At 38.5% G+C, this 19499-nt stretch overlaps 1 protein-coding gene and 1 pseudogene across 1 annotated transcript in view; both read left to right on the plus strand.

The window, feature by feature from the left end:
- The window catches only part of LOC122914954 (olfactory receptor 2W1-like), a 199501-nt gene that overhangs the window by 167419 nt on the left and 12583 nt on the right, over positions 1-19499 (plus strand).
- Positions 3-4111, plus strand: LOC122910267 (annotated as a pseudogene).

Raw genomic sequence — 19499 nt, forward strand, 5'->3', positions numbered from 1 at the left:
TAATGGTCAGTGAGTTGTTTTTCCACATATAATATACCAACTATCTGAGTCAATCCTTTGGTTGCTTTGGAACTCTACAGGTAAAACTCCATTTCAATTCTAAATGAATACAGAAAGGTGACAGATATATATGTATTTCCCTGTTTTTGAATTATCATATCATTAAATATATGGAAGTTTTAATGACTGAATTAGTTTATAAATATTTTCTATTATTTTGGTTTATAATTCTTTATGCCTATAATTTCTGACCATCAACTACAGATTTAGGGTGTTTTATATTCATGTGTGTTTGGGGCCAAGGAAAAATAAATTTATTTGTTGCATTTACAGTGAAATAAGGTAAATTAGTTACTGTATATCATTGTTACAAACAGTTGAATTAAAACATGAAAATGTTAGAGTCATGAAAAAGGAGCTATTATTACCAAGTAGTATGTTATCACCGTGCTACCCAAGTAGTATGGGTTAGGGATATATTTTTTTCTCAAAATGGGAATTTTATTTAATAAATGACTGTGAAGTTTTCTTGTGGTGGATGCCAGCTAAATTGGGCATAGTGGTTAAGTGCAAGCTTCTGGACTCAGAGCTTGGTATCAAATCCCCGCTTCACTACTTGGCAGTAATGTGTCCTTGGGCAGTTATGTAATTTTTTTACACCAGCTTCTTTATATGTTCAGTGAAGATAATAATAGTCCTCAAAAGGTGGTGGTGAGGGTTAGTATTTGTAAAAACACTAGAAACTGGAGTGCCTGGATGGCTTAGTGGGTTAAGCCTCTGCCTTCTGCTCAGGTCATGATCTCAGGGCCCTGGGATCGAGCCCTGCATCGGGCTCTCTGCTTGGCAGGTAGCCTGCTTCCCTCCCTCTCTCTGCCTGCCTCTCTGCCTACTTGTGATCTTTCTTTCTCTGTCAAATAAATAAATAAATTTAAAAAAACACACTAGAAACTGTTTTGTTTATATTTAATTCTCAAAAGTAAAAATTGTATTCACCTTCATATGTGGAACACAAGGATTAGTGCAGAGGACAATAGGGGAAGGGATGGAACACCTAGGGGGAAGAAATCAGAGAGGGAAACAAGGCATATGAAACTCTTGACTCAGGGAAACAAACTGAGGGTTGAGGAAAGAAAGGTGGGTGTGGGGGCATGGTATAACTGGAAATGGCCATCGAGAGGGGATGTGACGTGATGAGCACTGGGTTTTATGTGCAAGTAATGGATCATTGAAGATTGTATAAAAAACTAATGATGTACTATACCTTGGCTAATTGAATATAAATAAAAAATAAAAGATTGGGGCTCCTGGGTGGCTGAGTGGGTTAAAGCCTCTGCCTTCGGCTCAGGTCATGATCTCAGGGTCCTGGGATCGAGTCCCGTGTGGGGCTCTCTGCTCAGCGGGGAATCTGCTTCCCTTCCTCTGTCTCTGCCTGCCTCTCTGCCTGCTTGTGATCTCTGTCTGTCAAATAAATAAATAAAATCTTAAAAAAATAAAAAAATAAAAAATTGTATTCAACTACCCACAAATTATTATTATTCTATTCACTCTTTATTCTCTGCATTTTTCACGCTGGTGATTTCACTATGATGGTCTAGAACTGAACTTGGAATGGTTAAAATTTTACACTTATATTAACTTTAAATATATGGCCATTCATGTACACAAAAGTGCCCACAAGCTCGATGTATTACTGAACTGATAAACCCGGAGGCAAGAGATGACAGAGGACTTAGCTCTTAACATGCCCTGATTACAAAATGCACTTGGCATTCTTTGACCAAGTAAGATTGAGATAGTTTTGGGAATTAAAAGGCCTTAGAATTTTGGAGTTGAAATAGACTCAGAAAACATGATCCAGCCTTCTGTCCGACAAAGGAGGTCTTCCACAGAATGTTCACCTTTCTCCTATTTTCAGAACTTCATGGCTGTCCTTTAATCTTTGCTTTTTACTTACTCTTTATGTTAAGTCAGAGATTCCTCTTTAACAGAGCACTGGATCTTTTTCTTTATTCTGGAAATAATACGGAATAAGTCAATTCATCATTATTTCTTTATAAAAAAGTTTTGTTGCGCAATGAAAGATAGATACAGAAAAATACAAAATCCTCAAGGAGTTAAGGTGAATATTATTATAACTAACATGCAGCTCAAGAAATAGAACCTTGGTAAGTACCCAAGAGCTTCTCTTTGTGCCTCAACCAATCATTACCCATCCCTGTCCCTAAAGTATCCACTATCCTGATGTTTATGATAATCACCTCCTAGTATTTAAAGCCTGATTACCCATATGTGCTTCTCTAGGCAATATTGTTTGGTTCAGCTCATTAAAAATTGTTTATATGTCTTATGCTTATATGTCTTTTTAAAAAAATTTATTTTTTCAGTGTTCCAAGATTCATTGTTTATGCACCATCCCCAGTGCTCCATGCAATATGTGCCGTTCTTAATACCCACCACCAGGCTCATCTAACCCCACCATTCACCTCCCCTCCAAAACCCTCAGTTTGTTTCTCAGAGTCCACAGCCTCTCATGGTTCATCTCCCCTTCTAATTTCCCCCAATTCACTTTTTTATATGTCCTTTGATATTAGAGCCTATTATCAAATATACACTTTGATTTATATTTCTAGACTAAGTGTTTGATGGTTGTCAGCTCTTCCTAACACTGTATGATGTTTAATTACCATGTTTTTCTGTTTGCTATCCCTTTGACTCACCATGCTTTATTAAATGACTTTGGCTTTTGGTCCCATATTGAACTCGAGTTGGAAGAGGTGAGTCCAGTTCCAAAACGGAGGGTCTTGATCCAGAGGAATCAGAGCAGTTGAGAAAACTGTTTATTGGTGGTTTGAGCTTTGAAACAACAGATGATAGTTTAAGAGAACATTTTGAAAAATGGGGTACAATTACAGATTGTGTGGTGATGAGAAACCCCCAAACAAAACGGTTCAGAGGGTTTGGTTTTGTCACTTATTCTTGTGTTGAAGAAGTGAATGCAGCAATGTGTGCCTGACCACACAAGGTTGTTGGGCGTGTATTAGAGCCAAAGAGAGCTATTTCTAGAGAGGATTCTGTAAAGCCTGGTGCCCATCTAACTGAAGAAAATTTTTTGTTGGTGGTATTAGAGAAGATACAGAAGAATGCTGTTTGAGAAACTACCTCGAAAAATATGGCAAGATTGAAACCATAATAGTTATGGAAGACAGGCAGAGTGGAAAAAAGAGGATTTGCTTTTCTAAGTTTTCATGATCATGATACGGTTGATAAAATTGTTGTTCAGAAATACCACACGATTAATGGGCATAACTGTGAAGTGAAAAAGACCCTTTCTAAACAAGAAATTCAGGGGCGCCTGGGTGGCTCAGTGGGTTAAGCCTCTGTCTTCAGCTCAGGTCATGATCTCAGGGTCCTGGGATCAAGCCCCACATTGGACTTTCTGCTCAGCAGGGAGCCTGCTTCCCTCTCTCTCCCTGCCTACCTCTGCCAACTTGTGATCTCTCTCTCTCTCTCTCTCTCTGTTAAATAAATAAATAAAAAATCTTAAAAATATAAACAAGAAATGCAGTCTGCTGGATCACAAAGAGGTCTTGGAGGTGGATCTGGCAACTTTATGGGTCATGCAGGAAATTTCAGAGGTGGTGGATACTGTGGTGAAAGAGGAGGCTATGGTGGTGGTGGTGGCAGTAGAGGTAGTTATGGAGGAGGTGATGGTGGCAACTATGGTGATGGTCCTGTTGATAGTAGTAGAGAAGGCTATGGTGGTGGTGGACCAGGATATGGAAACCAAGGTGGTGGGTACGGAGGTGGTGGTGGAGGATCTGATGGTTACAATGAAGGAGGAAATTTTGGAGGTGGAAACTCTGGTGGTGATGGGAACTACAATGATTTTGGGAACTATAGTGGGCAACAGCAATCAAATTATGGACCCATGAAGGAGGGCAGTTTTGGTAGAAGAAGCTCGGGAAGTCCCTATGGTGGTGGTTGGATTGGAAGTGAGGGATATGGTAGCAGAAGGTTCTAAAAAATTTTTCAGAAGAAAAGGGCTACAGTTCTTAGTAGGAGAGAGAGCAAGGAGTTGTCCGGAAAGCTGCAGGTTACTTTGAGACAGTTGTCCCAAATACATTAGAGGAAAGTAAATTTTGCCACAGAAGGAAGAATGATTCATAGTCAGAAAAGTTACTGCAGCTTAAACAGGAAACCCTTCTTGTTCAGGACTGTCATAGCCACAGTTTGCAAAAAGTGCAGCTGTTGATTAATGCAATGTACTGTCAATTAGATGTACATTCCTGAGGTCTTTTATCTATTGTAGCTTTGTCTTTTTTCCTTTTCATTACATCAGGTAAATTGCCGTGTAAATTGTGGTAGTGGTACCAGGAATAAAAAAGTAAGGAATTTTTAGCTTAAAAAAAAAAAGCCTTTTGTTATGAGTTGAGAAGTGAACACAGTACTTTAGGTGTGCTATACCACTAAAGACGGCAGCAAACATCCATGATACACGTAGTTTCTAAAATTTATGTTAGTTTACCAGGTGGAAAACATGACCAGGTCAGTTTATGCCTTGGCTCCTATAAGAATCCAGGTATCCTTTTCAGAAGGGTCAAGCCTAGAGTTATACTTCATGTAATTTAATGTTATGAAACCAAATATAGGAATTTTCATTCTGTGCTTGTGAATATTTTCCATGTTGGTTTTAGCCTTGGGCCAACTTTTAACTATTATTATAATCTTAATCTGAAGGTGAATGTGACAAAAAATGAGAGAGCACAAGCTGAAGAAATAGATGTTAAAAAAGAGGTGTGCAGGGGCCCCTGGGTGGCTCAGTGGGTTAAAGCCTCTGCCTTCAGCTCAGGTCATGATCTCAGGGTCCTGGGATCAAGTCCCGCATCCGGCTCTCCGCTCAGCAGGGAGTCTGCTTCCTCCTCTCTCTCTCTCTGCCTCTCTGCCTACTTGTGATCTCTGTGAAATAAATAAATAAAATCTTAAAAAAAAAGGTGTGCAATGTTTTCACTGAAACAGGTTTTTCATTTTTCGTAGTATAGACTCCATTTTCTAAGAGTGTAGCATGAATTTACAAATCAATTTTTTCCTTGAAATGTAAGATGAATGAAGCAAACATATTTAAATATAATTTGAATGTGCAGAATGATGTGGAGAGAAAATGATCAAAAAAATTAGAACATATTTACGTTTCAGAGGGAAGAATTCACAGCTGTTGTGTTCTTATGTAGTCCAAAGATACCCATGTTCCCATGATGACGAGCCTTCATTTCACCCATAGTCAGGATTCTTGTTCGGCACATTACTGAGTCCATGAACTACTGATTAGCCCCCACTTTCTTGTACTAACACCATGATCACATTTGCATTGAAATGCAACAACTGAACGAAGATTCCATGAAGTCTTTATTTAAATTGGATGTTGGAGGAAAATTAGACGTGGGACTGGTAAAAATGTTGGTGAATTTGGTTTGTTAAATGTATTTTTGTTGTGATATTTATAGTCTTTTCATATGCACTCCTGTTGGACACATTTGTAGGTGGATCTCTGCCCAATTAAACCAGGAGAGCCCTCTGCTGGTCTATGCGTGCTCCAAGTAATGTTTATGCAGGACTCTAAAGGCTAGAAGGTTAACATGGTGTAGCCCATGGGGCCTGGTGCGCACAGAGGTGATTAACAATTCTTAGACTATTGTCAGAGGGTTATCCAAACAACTATTTTACAAAAGCTTCTCTTAAGGCATGTTTCATCTTGTCTTTTCTTTTTAGATACCCTCCATGGAAATTAATTTCAGAGATGAACCTTTTTTTTTTTTCTAATTATGTTATGTTAGTCACCATACAGTACATCATTAGTTTTTAAAAAATTTTTTTTATTTTTTGGGGCACCTGGGTGGCTCAGTGGGTTAAAGCCTCTGCCTTTGGCTGAGGTCATGATCTCAGGGTTCTGGGATCAAGCCCCACAATGGGCTTTCTGCTCAGCTGCTCAGCAGGGAGCCTGCTTCCCTTCCTCTCTCTCTGCCTGCCTTTCTGCTTACTTGTGATCTCTGTCTGTCAAATGAATAAATAAAATCTTTAAAAAATTTTATTTTTTATTAACATATAATGTATTATTAGCCCCAGGGGTACAGGCCTGTGAATCGCCAGATTTACACACGTCATATCACATACCTTCCCCAATGTCCATAGCCCCACCATCCTCTCCATACCTCCCTCTCCCTGGCAACCCTCAGTTTGTTTTGTCAGATTGAGTCTCTTATGGTTTGTCTCCCTCCAAATCCCCTCTTGTTTCATTTATTCTTTTCCTACCACCCAAACCCCTGACGTTGTCTCTCAACTTCCTCATATCAGGGAGATGATATGATAATTGTCTTTCTCTGATTGACTTATTTCGCTGAGCATAATACCCTCTAGTTCCGTCCATGTCATCGCAAGTGGCAAGATTTCATTTCTTTTGGTGGCTTTGGCTGCATTGTATATATATACCACATCTTCTTTATCCATTCATCTGGTTCTTTCCATAGTTTGGCTATTCTAGGTTCTTTCCATAGTTTGGCTATTGTGGATGTTGCTGCTATAAACATTTGGGTGCACGTGCCCCTTTGGATCACTACGTTTGTATCTTTAGGGTAAATACCCAGTAGTGCAAGTGCTGGGTCATAGGGCAGTTCTATTTTCAACTTTTTGAAGAACCTCCATGCTGTTTTCCAGAGTGGTTGCACCAGCTTGCATTCCCACCTATGGAGTAGGAGGGTTCCCCTTTCTCCACATCCTTGCCAGCATCTGTCATTTCCTGACTTGTTAATTTTAGACATTCTGACGGGTGTGAGGTGGTATCTCATTGTGGATTTGATTTCTATGTCCCTGATGCCGAGTGATATGGCGCACTTTTTCATGTGTCTGTTGGCCATCTGGATGTCTTCTTTACAGAAATACCTGTTCATGTCTTCTGCCCATTTCTTGATTGGATTATTTGTTCTTTGGGTGTTGAGTTTGCTAAGTTCTTTATAGATTTTGGACACTAGCCCTTTATCTGATATGTCATTTGCAGATATCTTCTCCCATTCTGTCAGTTGTCTTTTGGTTTTGTTGACTGTTTCCTTTGCTGTGCAAAAGCTTTTGCTCTTGATGAAGTCCCAGTAGTTCATTTTTGCCCTTGCTTCCCTTGCCTTTGGTGATGTTCCTAGAAAGAAGTTGCTGCGGCTGAGGTCATAGAGGTTGCTGCCTGTGTTCTCCTCAAGGATTTTTATGGATTTCTTTCTCACATTGAGGTCCTTCATCCATTTTGAATCTATTTTTGTGTGTGGTGTAAGGAAATGGTCCATTTTAATTTTTCTGCATATGGCTGTCCAATTTTCCCAACACCATTTGTTGAAGAGACCGTCTTTTTTCCATTGGACATTCTTTCCCGCTTTGTTGAAGATTAGTTGACCATAGAGTTGAGGGTCTATTTCTGGGCTCTCTATTCTGTTCCATTGATCTATGTGTCTGTTTTTGTGCCAGTACCATACTGTCTTGATGATGACAGCTTTGTAATAGAGCTTGAAGTCCGGAATTGTGATGCCACCAACTTTGGCTTTCTTTTTCAGTATATTCCTTTGGCTATTCAAGATCTTTTCTGGCTCCATATAAATTTTAGGATTATTTGTTCCATTTCTTTGAAAAAGATGGGTGGTAATTTGATAGGAATTGCATTAAATGTGTAGATTGATTTAGGTAGCATAGACATTTTCTTTTTTTTTTTTCAAATTTTTCATTTATTATTAGACACTTGGGCTGCTTCCATAATTTGGCTATTGTCAATAATGCTGCAATAAACATAGGGGTGCATATATCCTTTCAAATGAGCGTTTTTTTTTCCCAATTTATTTATTTTCAGAAAAACAGTATTCATTATTTTTTTACCACACCCAGTGCCAAATGAGCGTTTTTTATTTTTGGGGTAAATACCCAGTAGTGTGATTACCGGATCGCAGGGTAGTTCTGTTTTGAATTTTTTGAGGAAACTCCATACCATTTCCCACAGTGGCTGTACCAGTTTACATTCCCACCAACTGTGCATGAGGATTCCCTTTTCTCCACATTGTCACCAACACCTGTGGTTTCTTGTGGTTTTGATTTTAGCTGTTCTGACAGGTGTGAAGTGGCATCTCTTTGTAGTTTTGATTTGCATATCCCTGATGACAAGTGATGTTGAGCATCTTTTCATGTGTCTGTTGGCCATCTGGATGTCTTCTTTGGGGGAATGTCTGTTCATGTCTTCTGCCCATTTTTAATTGGATTATTTGTTTTTTTAGGTGTTGAATTGTGTAAGTTCTTTATGTATTTTGGATACTAGCCCTTTATCGGATATGTCATTTGCAAATATCTTCTCCTATTCAGGAGGTTGTCTTTTAGTTTTGTTTTTTTTTTTTTTTTTTTTTTATAGAGGGCACATCTTGCATGGAGCACTGGGTGTGGTGAAAAAATAATGAATACTGTTTTTCTGAAAATAAATACATTGAAAAAAAAAAGGTAGCATAGACATTTTCATGATATTTGTTCTTCCGATCCATGAGCATGGAACATTTTTCCATTTCTTTGTGTCTTCCTCATTTTCTTTCATAAATACTTTATAGTTTTCTGAGTATAGATTCTTTGTCTCTTTGGTTAGGTTTATTCCTAGGTATCTTATGGTTTTGGGTGCAATTGTAAAAGGGATTGACTCCTTAATTTCTCTTTCTTCTGTCTTGTTGTTGGTGTTCATATCTTCTGCCCATTTTTTGATATGTTTGCCTGTTTCGTGTGTGTTGAGTTTGAGGAGTTCATTATAGATCCTGGATATCAACCTTTTGTCTGTACTGTAATTTGCAAATATCTTCTCCCATTCCGTGGGTTGCCTCTGTTTTTTTGACTGTTTCCTTTGCTGTGCAGAAGCTTTTGATTTTGATGAAGTCCCAAAAGTTTATTCTCACTTTTGTGTTTGCACAGCTGACTTCTGTGCATTGATTTTATATCCTGACACTTTACTGAATTCCTGTACAGGTTCTAGCAGGTTTGGAATGGAGTCTTTTGGGTTTTACACATAAAGTATCTTATCATCTGCAAAGAGTGATAATTTGACTTCTTCTTTGCAGATTTGGATGCCTCTAATTTCTTTTTGTTGTCTGATTGCTGAGGCTAGGACTTCTAGTACTATGTTGAATAGCAGTGGTGATAATGGACATCCCTGCCGTGTTCCTGACCTTAGTGGAAAAGCACTCAGTTTTTCTCCATTGAGAATGATATTTGCAGTGGGTTTTTCATAGATGGCTTTGATGATATTGAGGTATGTGCCCTCTATCCCTACACTTTGAAGGGTTTTGATCAGGAAGGGATGCTGTACTTTGTCAGATGCTTTTTCAGCATCTATTGGGAGTATGATATGGTTCTTGTTCTTTCTTTTATTAATGTATTGTATCACATTGATTGGTTTGCAGATGTTGAACCAAACTTGCAGCCCTGGAATAAATTCCACTTGGTTGTGGTGAATAATCCTTTTAATGTACTGTTGGATCCTGTTGGCTAGTAATTTGGTGAGAATTTTTGCATCTGTGTTCATCAAGGATATTGGTCTGTAATTCTCTTTATTGATGGGATCCTTGTCTGGTTTTGGGATCAAGGCTTCATAAAATGAGTTTGGAAGTTTTCCTTCCATTTCTATTTTTTGGAACAGTTTCAGGAGAAGAGGAATTAGTTCTTCTTTAAATGTTTGGAAGAATTCCTCTGGGAAGCCGTCTGGCCCTGGGCTCTTGTTTGTTGGTGGGAGATTTTTGATGACTGTTTCAATCTCCTACTGGTTATGGATCTGTTCAGGTTTTCTGTTTCTTCCTGGTTCAGTTGTGGTAGTTTATATGTCCTAGGAATGCATCCATTTCTTCCAGATTGTCAAATTTGCTGGCGTATAGTTTCTCATAATATGTTCTTATAATTGTTTATATTTCTTTGGTGTTGATGGTGATCTCTCCTCTTTCATTCATGATTTTATTTATTTAGGTACTTTCTCTTCTCTTTTTATAAGTATGGCCAGGGGTTTATCTATCTTATTAATTCTTTCAAAGAACCAGCTCCCAGTTTTGTTGATTTGTTCTATTGTTTTTTTGGTTTCTATTTCATTGATTTCTGCTCTGGTCTTTATGATTTCTCTTCTCCTGCTGGGCTTAGGGTTTCTTTCTTGTTCTTTCTCCAGCTCCTTTAGGTGTAGGGTTAGGTTGTGTATTTGAGACCTTTCTTGTTTCTTGAGAAAGGCTTGTATTGCTATATATTTTCCTCGCAGGACTGCCTTTGCTGTGTCCCACAGATTTTGAACTGTTGTGTTTTCATTATCGTTTGTTTCCATAAATTTTTTCAATTCTTCTTTTATTTCCTGGTTGACCCAGTTATTCTTTAGAAGGGTGCTTTTTAGTATCCATGTATTTGTCCAAAATTCCTCTTGTGATTGAGTTCTAGATTCAGAGCATTGTGGTCTGAAAATATGCAGGGAATGATCCCAGTCTTTTGATACTGGTTGAGACCTGATTTATGACCCAGGATGTGATCTATTCTGGAGAATGTTCCATGTGCACTAGAGAAGAATGTGTATTCTGTTGCTTTGGGATGGAATGTTCTGAATATATCTGTGATGTCCATCTGGTCCAGTGTGTCATTTAATTTATTTAAATTTATTTATTTCCTTTTTGATCTTTTGCTTGGATGATCTGTCCACTCAGTGAGGGGATTGTTAAAGTTTCCTACTTTATGGGGCGCCTGGGTGGCTCAGTGGGTTAGGCCGCTGCCTTTGGCTCGGGTCATGATCTCAGGGTCCTGGGATCGAGTTCCGCATCAGGCTCTCTGCTCAGCAGGGAGCCTGCTTCCTCCTCTTTCTCTCTCTGCCTGCCTCTCTGCCTACTTGTGATCTCTCTCTCTCAAATAAATAAATAAATAAATCTTTTTAAAAAAAGTTTCCTACTCTTATTGTATTGTTGTCGATGTGTTTCTTTGATTTTGTTATGAATTGGTTTATATAGTTGGCTGCTCCCATGTTAGGGGCATAGATATTTAAAATTGTTAGATCTTCTTGTTGGACAGAACCTTAGAGTATGATATAATGTCCTTCCTCATCTCTTATTATAGTCTTTGGCTTAAAATCTAATTGATCCAATATAAGGATTGCCACCCTAGCTTTCTTTTGATGTCCATTAGCATGGTAAATTGTTTTCCACCCCCTCACTTTAAGTCTGGAAGTATCTTTGGGTCTTGTAGACAGCATATTGATGGGTTTTGTTTTGTTTTGTTTTTATCCATTCTGATACCCTGTGTCTTTTAATTGGGGGCATTGAGCCCATTTACATTCAGGGTAACTATTGAGAGATATGACTTAGTGCCATTGTGTTGCCTGTAAGGTGACTATTACTATATATTGTATATTCCTTTCTGGTCTACTACTTTTAGGCTTTCTCTTTGCTTAGAGGACCCCTTTCAATATTTCCTGTAGAATTGGTTTGGTGTTTACAAATTCTTTTAGTTTTTGTTTGTCCTGGAAGGTTTTTATCTCTCCTATTTTCAATGATAGCCTAGCTGGATATAGTATACTTGGCTGCATGTTTTTCTCATTTAGTGCTCTGAATATATGTTGCCAGTTCTTTCTGGTCTGACAATCTAATATTTTTACCTTTGTATGTTACAGACTTCCTGTCCTGGGCTGCTTTCAGAATTTTCTCTTGTAAATTTTACTATTAGATGATGGGGTATGGACCCATTATTGATTTTGAGGGGGATTCTCTGCGCCTCCTGGATTTTGATGCTTGTTCCCTTTGCCATATGAGGGAAATTCTCTACAATAATTCACTCCAATATACCTTCTGCTCCCCTCTCTCTTTCTTCTTCTTTTGGAATCCCAATTATTTTAATGTTGTTTTGTCTTATGGTATCTTTATCTCTCGAATTCTCCCCTCACGGTCCAGTAGTTGTTTGTCTCTCTTTTGCTTAGCTTCTTTATTCTCCGTCATTTGGTCTCCTGTATCACTAATTATCTCTTCTGCCTCATTTATCCTAGCAGTAAGAGCCTCCATTTTTTATTGCACCTCATTAATAGCTTTTTTAATTTCAATTTGGTTAGATTTTAGTTCTTTTATTTCTCCAGAAAGGGCTTTTATTTTTCCAGACAGAGTTTCTCTAATATCTTCCATGCCTATTTTGAGCCCAGCTAGCACCTTGAGAATCATTATTCTGAACTCTAGATCTGACATATTACCCATGTCCATATTGATTATGTCCCTAGCCTTTGGTGTTGCCTCTGGTTCTTTTTTTTGTGATGAGTTTTTCTGTCTTGTCATTTTTTTTTCTGTTTTAATTTAATTTCTTTTCGTGTAACAGAATTCATTGTTTATGCACCACACCTAGTGCTCCATGCAATACGTGCCCTCCATAATACCCACCACCAGGCTCACCCAACCTCCCACCCTCCACCCCTTCAAACCCCTCAGATTGTTTTTCAGAGTCCACAGTCTCTCATGGTTCATCTTCCCTTCCAATTTCCCTCAACTCCCTTCTCCTCTCCACCTCCCCTTGTCCTCCATGCTATTTGTTATGCTCCACAAATAAGTGAAACCATATGATATTTGACTCTCTCTGCTTGACTGATTTCACTCAGCATAATCTCTTCCATAAATGGTGCTGGGAAATGGTGCATGTACCCTTTCAGATCATTACATTTGTACCTTTGGGGTAAATACAGTAGTGTGATTGCTGGGTTGTAGGGTAGCTCTATTTTCACCTTTTTTGCTTTTTCTTTTAAAGATTTTATTTACTTGACAGAGAGAGGTCACAAGTAGGCAGAGAGGCAGGCAGAGAGAGAGAGAGGGGGAAGCAGGCTCCCTGCTGAGCAGAGAGCCTGATGCGGGCCTTGATCCCAGGACCCTGAGATCATAACCTAAGCCAAAGGCAGAGGCTTAGCCCACTGAGCCAGCCTGGTGCCCCTATTTTCAACTTTTTGAGGAATCTCCATGCTGTTTTCCAGAGTGGATGCACCAGCTTGTATTCCCACCAACAGTGTAGGAGGGTTCCCCTTTCTCCGCATCCTCGCCAGTGTCTGTCATTTCCTGACTTGTTAATTTTAGCCATTCTGACTGGTGTGAGGTGATATCTCATTGTGGTTTTGATTTGTATTTCCCTGATGCCGAGTGATATGGAGCACTTTTTCATGTGTCTGTTGGCCATCTGGGTCTCTTCTTTGCAGAAATGCCTGTTCATGTCTTCTGCCCATTTCTTGATTGGATTATTTGTTCTTTGGGTGTTGAGTTTGCTAAGTTCTTTATAGATTTTGGACACTAACCCTTTATCTGATATGTCGTTTGCAAATATCTTCTCCCATTCTGTCAATTGTCTTTTGGTTTTGTTAACTGTTTCCTTTGCTGTGCAAAAGCTTTTGCTCTTGATGAAGTCCCAATAGTTCATTTTTGCCCTTGCTTCCCTTGCCTTTGGTGATGTTCCTAGGAAGAAGTTGCTGCGGCTGAGGTCATAGAGGTTGCTGTCTGTGTTCTTCTCAAGGATTTTGATGGATTCCTTTCTCACACTGAGGTCCTTCATCCATTTTGAGTCTTTTTACGTGTGTGGTGTAAGGAAATGTCCAATTTTCCCAACACCATTTATTGAAGAGGCTGTCTTTTTTCCATTGGACATTCTTTCCTGCTTTGTCGAAGATTAGTTGACCATAGAGTTGAGAGTCTATTTCTGGGCTCTCTATTCTGTTCCATTGATCTATGTGTCTGTTTTTGTGCCAGTACCATACTATCTTGATGATGACAGCTTTGTAATAGAGCTTGAAGTCCAGAATTGTGATGCCACCAACTTTGGCTTTCTTTTTCAGTATTCCTTTGGCTATTCGAGATCTTTTCTGGCTCCATATAAATTTTAGGATTATTTGTTCCATTTCTTTGAAAAAGATGGGTGGTAATTTGATAGGAATTGCATTAAATGTGTTGATTGCTTTAGGTAGCATAGACATTTTCATGATATTTATTTTTCCGATCCAGGAGCATGGAACATTTTTCCATTTCTTTGTGTCTTCCTCAATTTCTTTCATGAGTATTTTATAGTTTTCTGAGTATAGATTCTTTGTCTCTTTGGTTAGGTTTATTCCTAGGTATCTTATGGTTTTGGGTGCAATTGTAAAAGGGAGTGACTCCTTAATTTCTCTTTCTTTTGTTTGTTGTTGGTGTAGAGAAATGCAACTGATTTCTGTGCATTGATTTTATTTATGTATTTATTTATTTATTTAAAAAGATTTTATTTATTTATTTATTTGACAGACAGAGATCACAAATAGGCAGAGAGGCAGGCAGAGAGAGAGGGGCAGCAGGCTCCCTGCTTAGCAGAGAACCCGATGTGGGACTCGATCCCAGGACCCTGGGATCATGACCTGAGCTGAAGGCAGAGGCATAACCCACTGAGCCACCCAGGCGCCCTGTGCATTGATTTTATATCCTGACACTTTACTGAATTCCTGTACAGGTTCTAGCAGTTTGGGAGTGGAGTCTTTGGGTTTTCCACATATAGTATCATATCATCTGCGAAGAGTGATAGTTTGACTTCTTCTTTGCTGATTTGGATGCCTTTAATTTCCTTTTGTTGTCTGACTGCTGAGGCTAGGACTTCTAGTACTATGTTGAATAGCAGTGGTGATAATAGACATCCCTGTGCAAAAGCTTTTGATCTTGATGAGTCCAGTAGTTCATTTTTGCCCTTGCTTCCCTTGCCTTTGGTGATGTTTCTTGGGAGAAGTTGCTGCAGCTGAGGTCAAAGAGGTTGCTGCCTGTGGTCTCCTCAAGGTTTTGATGGATTCATGTGTCACATTGAGGTCCTCCATCCATTTTGAGTCCATTTTTGTGTGTGGTGTAAGGAAATGGTCCAGTTTCATTATTCTGCAGGTGGCTGTCCAATTTCCCAACACCATTTGTTGAAGAGACTGTCTTTTTCCATTGGACATTCTTTCCTGCTTTGTTGAAGATTAGTTGAGGGTCCATTTCTGCGCTCTCTGTTCTGTTCCATTGGTTTATGTGTTTGTTTTGTGTCAGTACCATACTGTGTTGATGACTACAGATTTGTAATAGAGCTTGAAGTCCAGAATTATGAGGCTACCAGCTTTGGTTTTCTTTTTCAGCATTCCTCTGGCTATTCAGGGTCTTTTCTGGTTCCATACAAATTTTAGGATTGTTTGTTCCATTTCTTTGAAAAACAGTTGATGTTATTTTGATAGGGATTGCATTAAATGTGCAGATTTATCTGGAAGCATAGACACAAAAGACATGCTCTTAATGAGAGAGAAGAAAGCAAGGCTTACCAGAGGGCATGTGTGTGGGAGATGGGTGAAATTGGTGTTGGGGATGAAGAGGACACTTGTCTTGATGAACATGGAGTAATCACTTTATTGTGCACATGAAACTGCTATAGCACTGTATGTTAACCATGCTGGGATTAAAATTTTAAAAAACACACAAAAAGAATAGGTCAGAAAATAAATATTACAAAAAACTTATTACATATCATCTCTGGATATGCAGGTATATCATCATTCCTCTGGATTGGCAAGCAGTATTATGCATACAATATGCCTAGAGATTAAATATGATTTTGACCAGCATGGAATTTGTCTCATTGTAAAGTAATTCCCAGAATCACTCTGACAACATATGTCATGAATTAACCACATCCACATTTTTCTGGCTACCTTTGTGAGAGTCCTGTAACCTGACACAAACCAACTCCTGAAAGTTCCTAAGATTAAAAACAGTGACTGTACTTTAAAGATTATGTTTACTGATGATTTTTTCAAGTTTGATACTTCTGTTCAATGGAGAGGCCTCCTCTGACTAGGGACAGCCCTACCACCACACTCCCCGCCTCCATCACATACCATCTGCTCCCTGCCTCACTTTGCTTAGCACTCATCACAGTCAAGCTCACTGTATTTGGTGCATATTTCCCTGTCTTCCCCAAATGAAAGTAAGATCTGTGGAAGCAGACACTTTTCTCTTTTGAATATTTTGTTCTTTGCTATGCCTCTTTTGTTCATCATTTATAGGTGCTCAGTATTTGTTGAGTGATCATTTGGGTAGAGTGGTAAATAAGAGATATAAGATACATTCTTTAGGACCTTATGTTTTAATTCTAGGAGGGTACATGTTATGGAATGATCTTTCTGTCCCCACAAAATTCACGTGTTGACATCATCATACACCCTGTGAAAGTGTTAGGAAGTAAAGCTTTGTGGGCTGATTAGCTCATGAACAAGCACTCCTCATGAATGTGATTAATGCCTTTATAAAGAGGACCCAGAGAACTCTCTTGTCTGACTCCCTTGTGAGGACTCAGTGAGAAGATGGCTGTCTATAACCAGGAAGCAGACTTCACAAGACACCAAATCTGCCAATACCTTGATCCTGTCCTTTTCAGTCATAACAGTTTTGTTACAGCAGCCCATATGGACTAAGACAATACTTTTTTTTTTGAGGTATATATATATTTTTATTTTTTATTTTCAGCACAACAGTATTCATTATTTTTGCACCACACCCAGTGCTCCATGCAATCCGTGCCCTCTATGATACCCACCACCTGGTACCCTGACCTCCCACCCCCCGCCCCTTCAAAACCCTCAGATTGTTTTTCAGAGTCCATAGTCTCTCATGGTTCACCTCCCCTTCCAATTTCCCCCAACTCCCTTCTCCTCTTTTTTTAAGTTTTTATTTAAATTCCAGTTAGTTAACAGGCAATGTAATGTTAGTTCAGATGTACAATATCATCATTCAGCACTTCCATACATCACCCGGTGCTCATCACAACAAGGGCATTATTTAATCCCTTTCACCAATTTAACCTATCCCCCTCCACCTCCCCTCTGGTACCAACCATTTGTTCTCTATACTTAAGAGTCTGTTCTTTTGTCTGTCTTGTCTTTCTTTGATTCTTTTAAAAAATTTTAAAAAGATTTTATTTATTTATTTGACACAAAGAGAGAGATCACAAGTAGGCAGAGAGGCAGGCAGAGAGAGAGGGGGAAGCAAGCTCCCCGCTGAGCAGAGAGCCCGATGCAGGGCTCGATCGCAGGACCCTGAGATCATGACCTGAGCTGAAGGCAGATTCTCAGAACAGAAGGCAGAGCCACCCAGAGCCCCTCTTCGATTCTTTAGTATCTTGGATTCCACATATAGGTGAGATCGTATACTATTTATCTTTCTTTGACAGACTTTGCATTAGATTTAAAATGGCCCCCACAAGTTGGGCTAAAACTATCAAGAAAAACAATGGGCCAATAAAATGGGGACAGAAGAACATTTTGATTTAGTCAAAGAGGTTCAAAAGACATTAAATTATACATGTAAGGCAAAAGCACCTTCTTCACAATCTAGGTTTGCTCATTTCTAGATAACCAGCGAGAAATTTTTCTTTTTTAATTTAATTTTATTTTTTCAGTGTTCCAAAATTCCTTGTTTATGTACCACACCTAGTGCTCCATGCAATATGTGCCCCTTTAGTACCCACCACCAGGCTCACCCATCCCCTCACCTCCTTCCCCTCCAAAACCCTGTTTGTTTCTAAGAGTCTACAATCTCTCATGGTTCATCTCCCCCTCTGACTTCCACCAATTCACTTTTCCTTTCCTTCTCCTAATGTCCTCCATGTTATTCTTTATGCTCCACAAGTAAGTGAAACCATATGATAATTGACTTTCTCTGCATGATTCATTTCACTCAGCATAATCTCCTCTAGTCCTGTCCATGTTGATATAAAAGTTGGGTATTCATGCTTAATAATGGATGAGTAATATTGCATTGTATATATGGACCACATCTTCTTTATCCATTTGTCTGTTGAAGGGCATCTTGGCTGTTTCCACAGTTTGGGGATTGTGGCCATTGCTGCTATGAGCATTGGGGTACATATGGCCCTTGTTTTCACTACATCTGTATCTTAGGGGGTAAATACCCAGTAGTGCAACTTTAGGGTCATAGGATAGCTCTGTTTTTAATTTCTTTCTTTTTAATTAAATTAAATTTTATTTTATTTCAGTGTTCCAAAATTCATTGTTCATGCACCACACCCAGTGCTCCTTGCAATACGTGCCCTCCTTAATACTCATCACCAGGCTCACCCAATCCCCCACCCCCACCCTCCAAAACCCTCAGTTTGTTTCTCAGAGTCCACAGTCTCTCATGGTTTGTCTCCCCCTCTGAAAGGAATCTCCATACTGTATACTGTTTTTTAAAGTGGCTGCACCAACTTGCATTCCCACCAAGAGTATAAGAGGTTTCCCCTTTCTCCACATCCTCTCCAACATTTGTTGTTTCCTTTCTTGTTGGAGAAATTTTTCAAAAATTAAAGAATGCAGATGATTTCTCTCATGTGTCCAGCATAGCAAATCTGTGGACTATAATCACAAAACAAGGTGTGAGGGGCAAAGAAATCACTATGTGGGAATGTAATATATATATATAAAATATATACACACATATATAATATAATGTATATTATATAATGTAATATATATTATATACACACACGTATATATAATGTATAATCTCACTATACACACACATGATCTACATTTTTGTTTTTCCTCTTATGAAATACAATTTCAATTTTTAAAGAATTAAAAAAAAAACTAAAAAAAAAAAGAGCTGTGGAAAATTTAACTAAAAGGGAAAAGAAGAAAACACAAGATTTCAAATTGAGATCTTTAGTCAAGGTGCATATTTTCAAGTATCCATATGTGAAAATTTTGATAGATAAAAATGTGCCATTGGCTGAATTTATATTTCTTATTATCATCATTACTAATAATGGTATTTATACAGGATATGTACACAAATGTACATATGCTATCCCTATATATAATCTTAAAAGAAGTAGCTGAAAGGGGAAAGTGTTTACCAGATATTTTGTAAAATATTGGTATGAGCTCTCCCAAAATTGATAAAAGTCTCTTTACAGCATAGAGACCCCTGAATTGATTGCAATAATAATAGTTAATGCTGATTTGAATGCTTACTGTGTGCCAGCCAATATGGCAGTATTTTACATATGTTAAATTTATTTAGTCCTCATACTAATCCTTTAAAATATATATTACTTATCATCCTCCTATTATAGACAAGAAATCTAAGGCACTGAAAAGTTAAGTAATTTTCACAAGTTCACACAAACTGGTGACTAGAATCAACAGGATTTCAGCCCAAGACATCTGGCTTCATCGACATCATACTGTAGTATATCTCAAATGTAGAATACTCTGCTTACTATCCTACAGAAGCAGGTACTTAAAATTGTATTATTCAGAGTTGGGAAGTTATTTCAAGATGTATTTAAAGATGTGTCATGAGTCAGTTTGTGCTCATGTATTTTATATGGTGTGCAACTTCAACTTACGATTGCAAAGCAACCCATAAACATCTTCAGATAGATACTTGTTTCAGGGTCTTGGGTTTAGATAGTGACCTCAGACACAA

The sequence above is a fragment of the Neovison vison genome, chromosome 1, assembly GCF_020171115.1.
Source record: "Neovison vison isolate M4711 chromosome 1, ASM_NN_V1, whole genome shotgun sequence".
NCBI lineage: Eukaryota > Metazoa > Chordata > Mammalia > Carnivora > Mustelidae > Neogale > Neogale vison.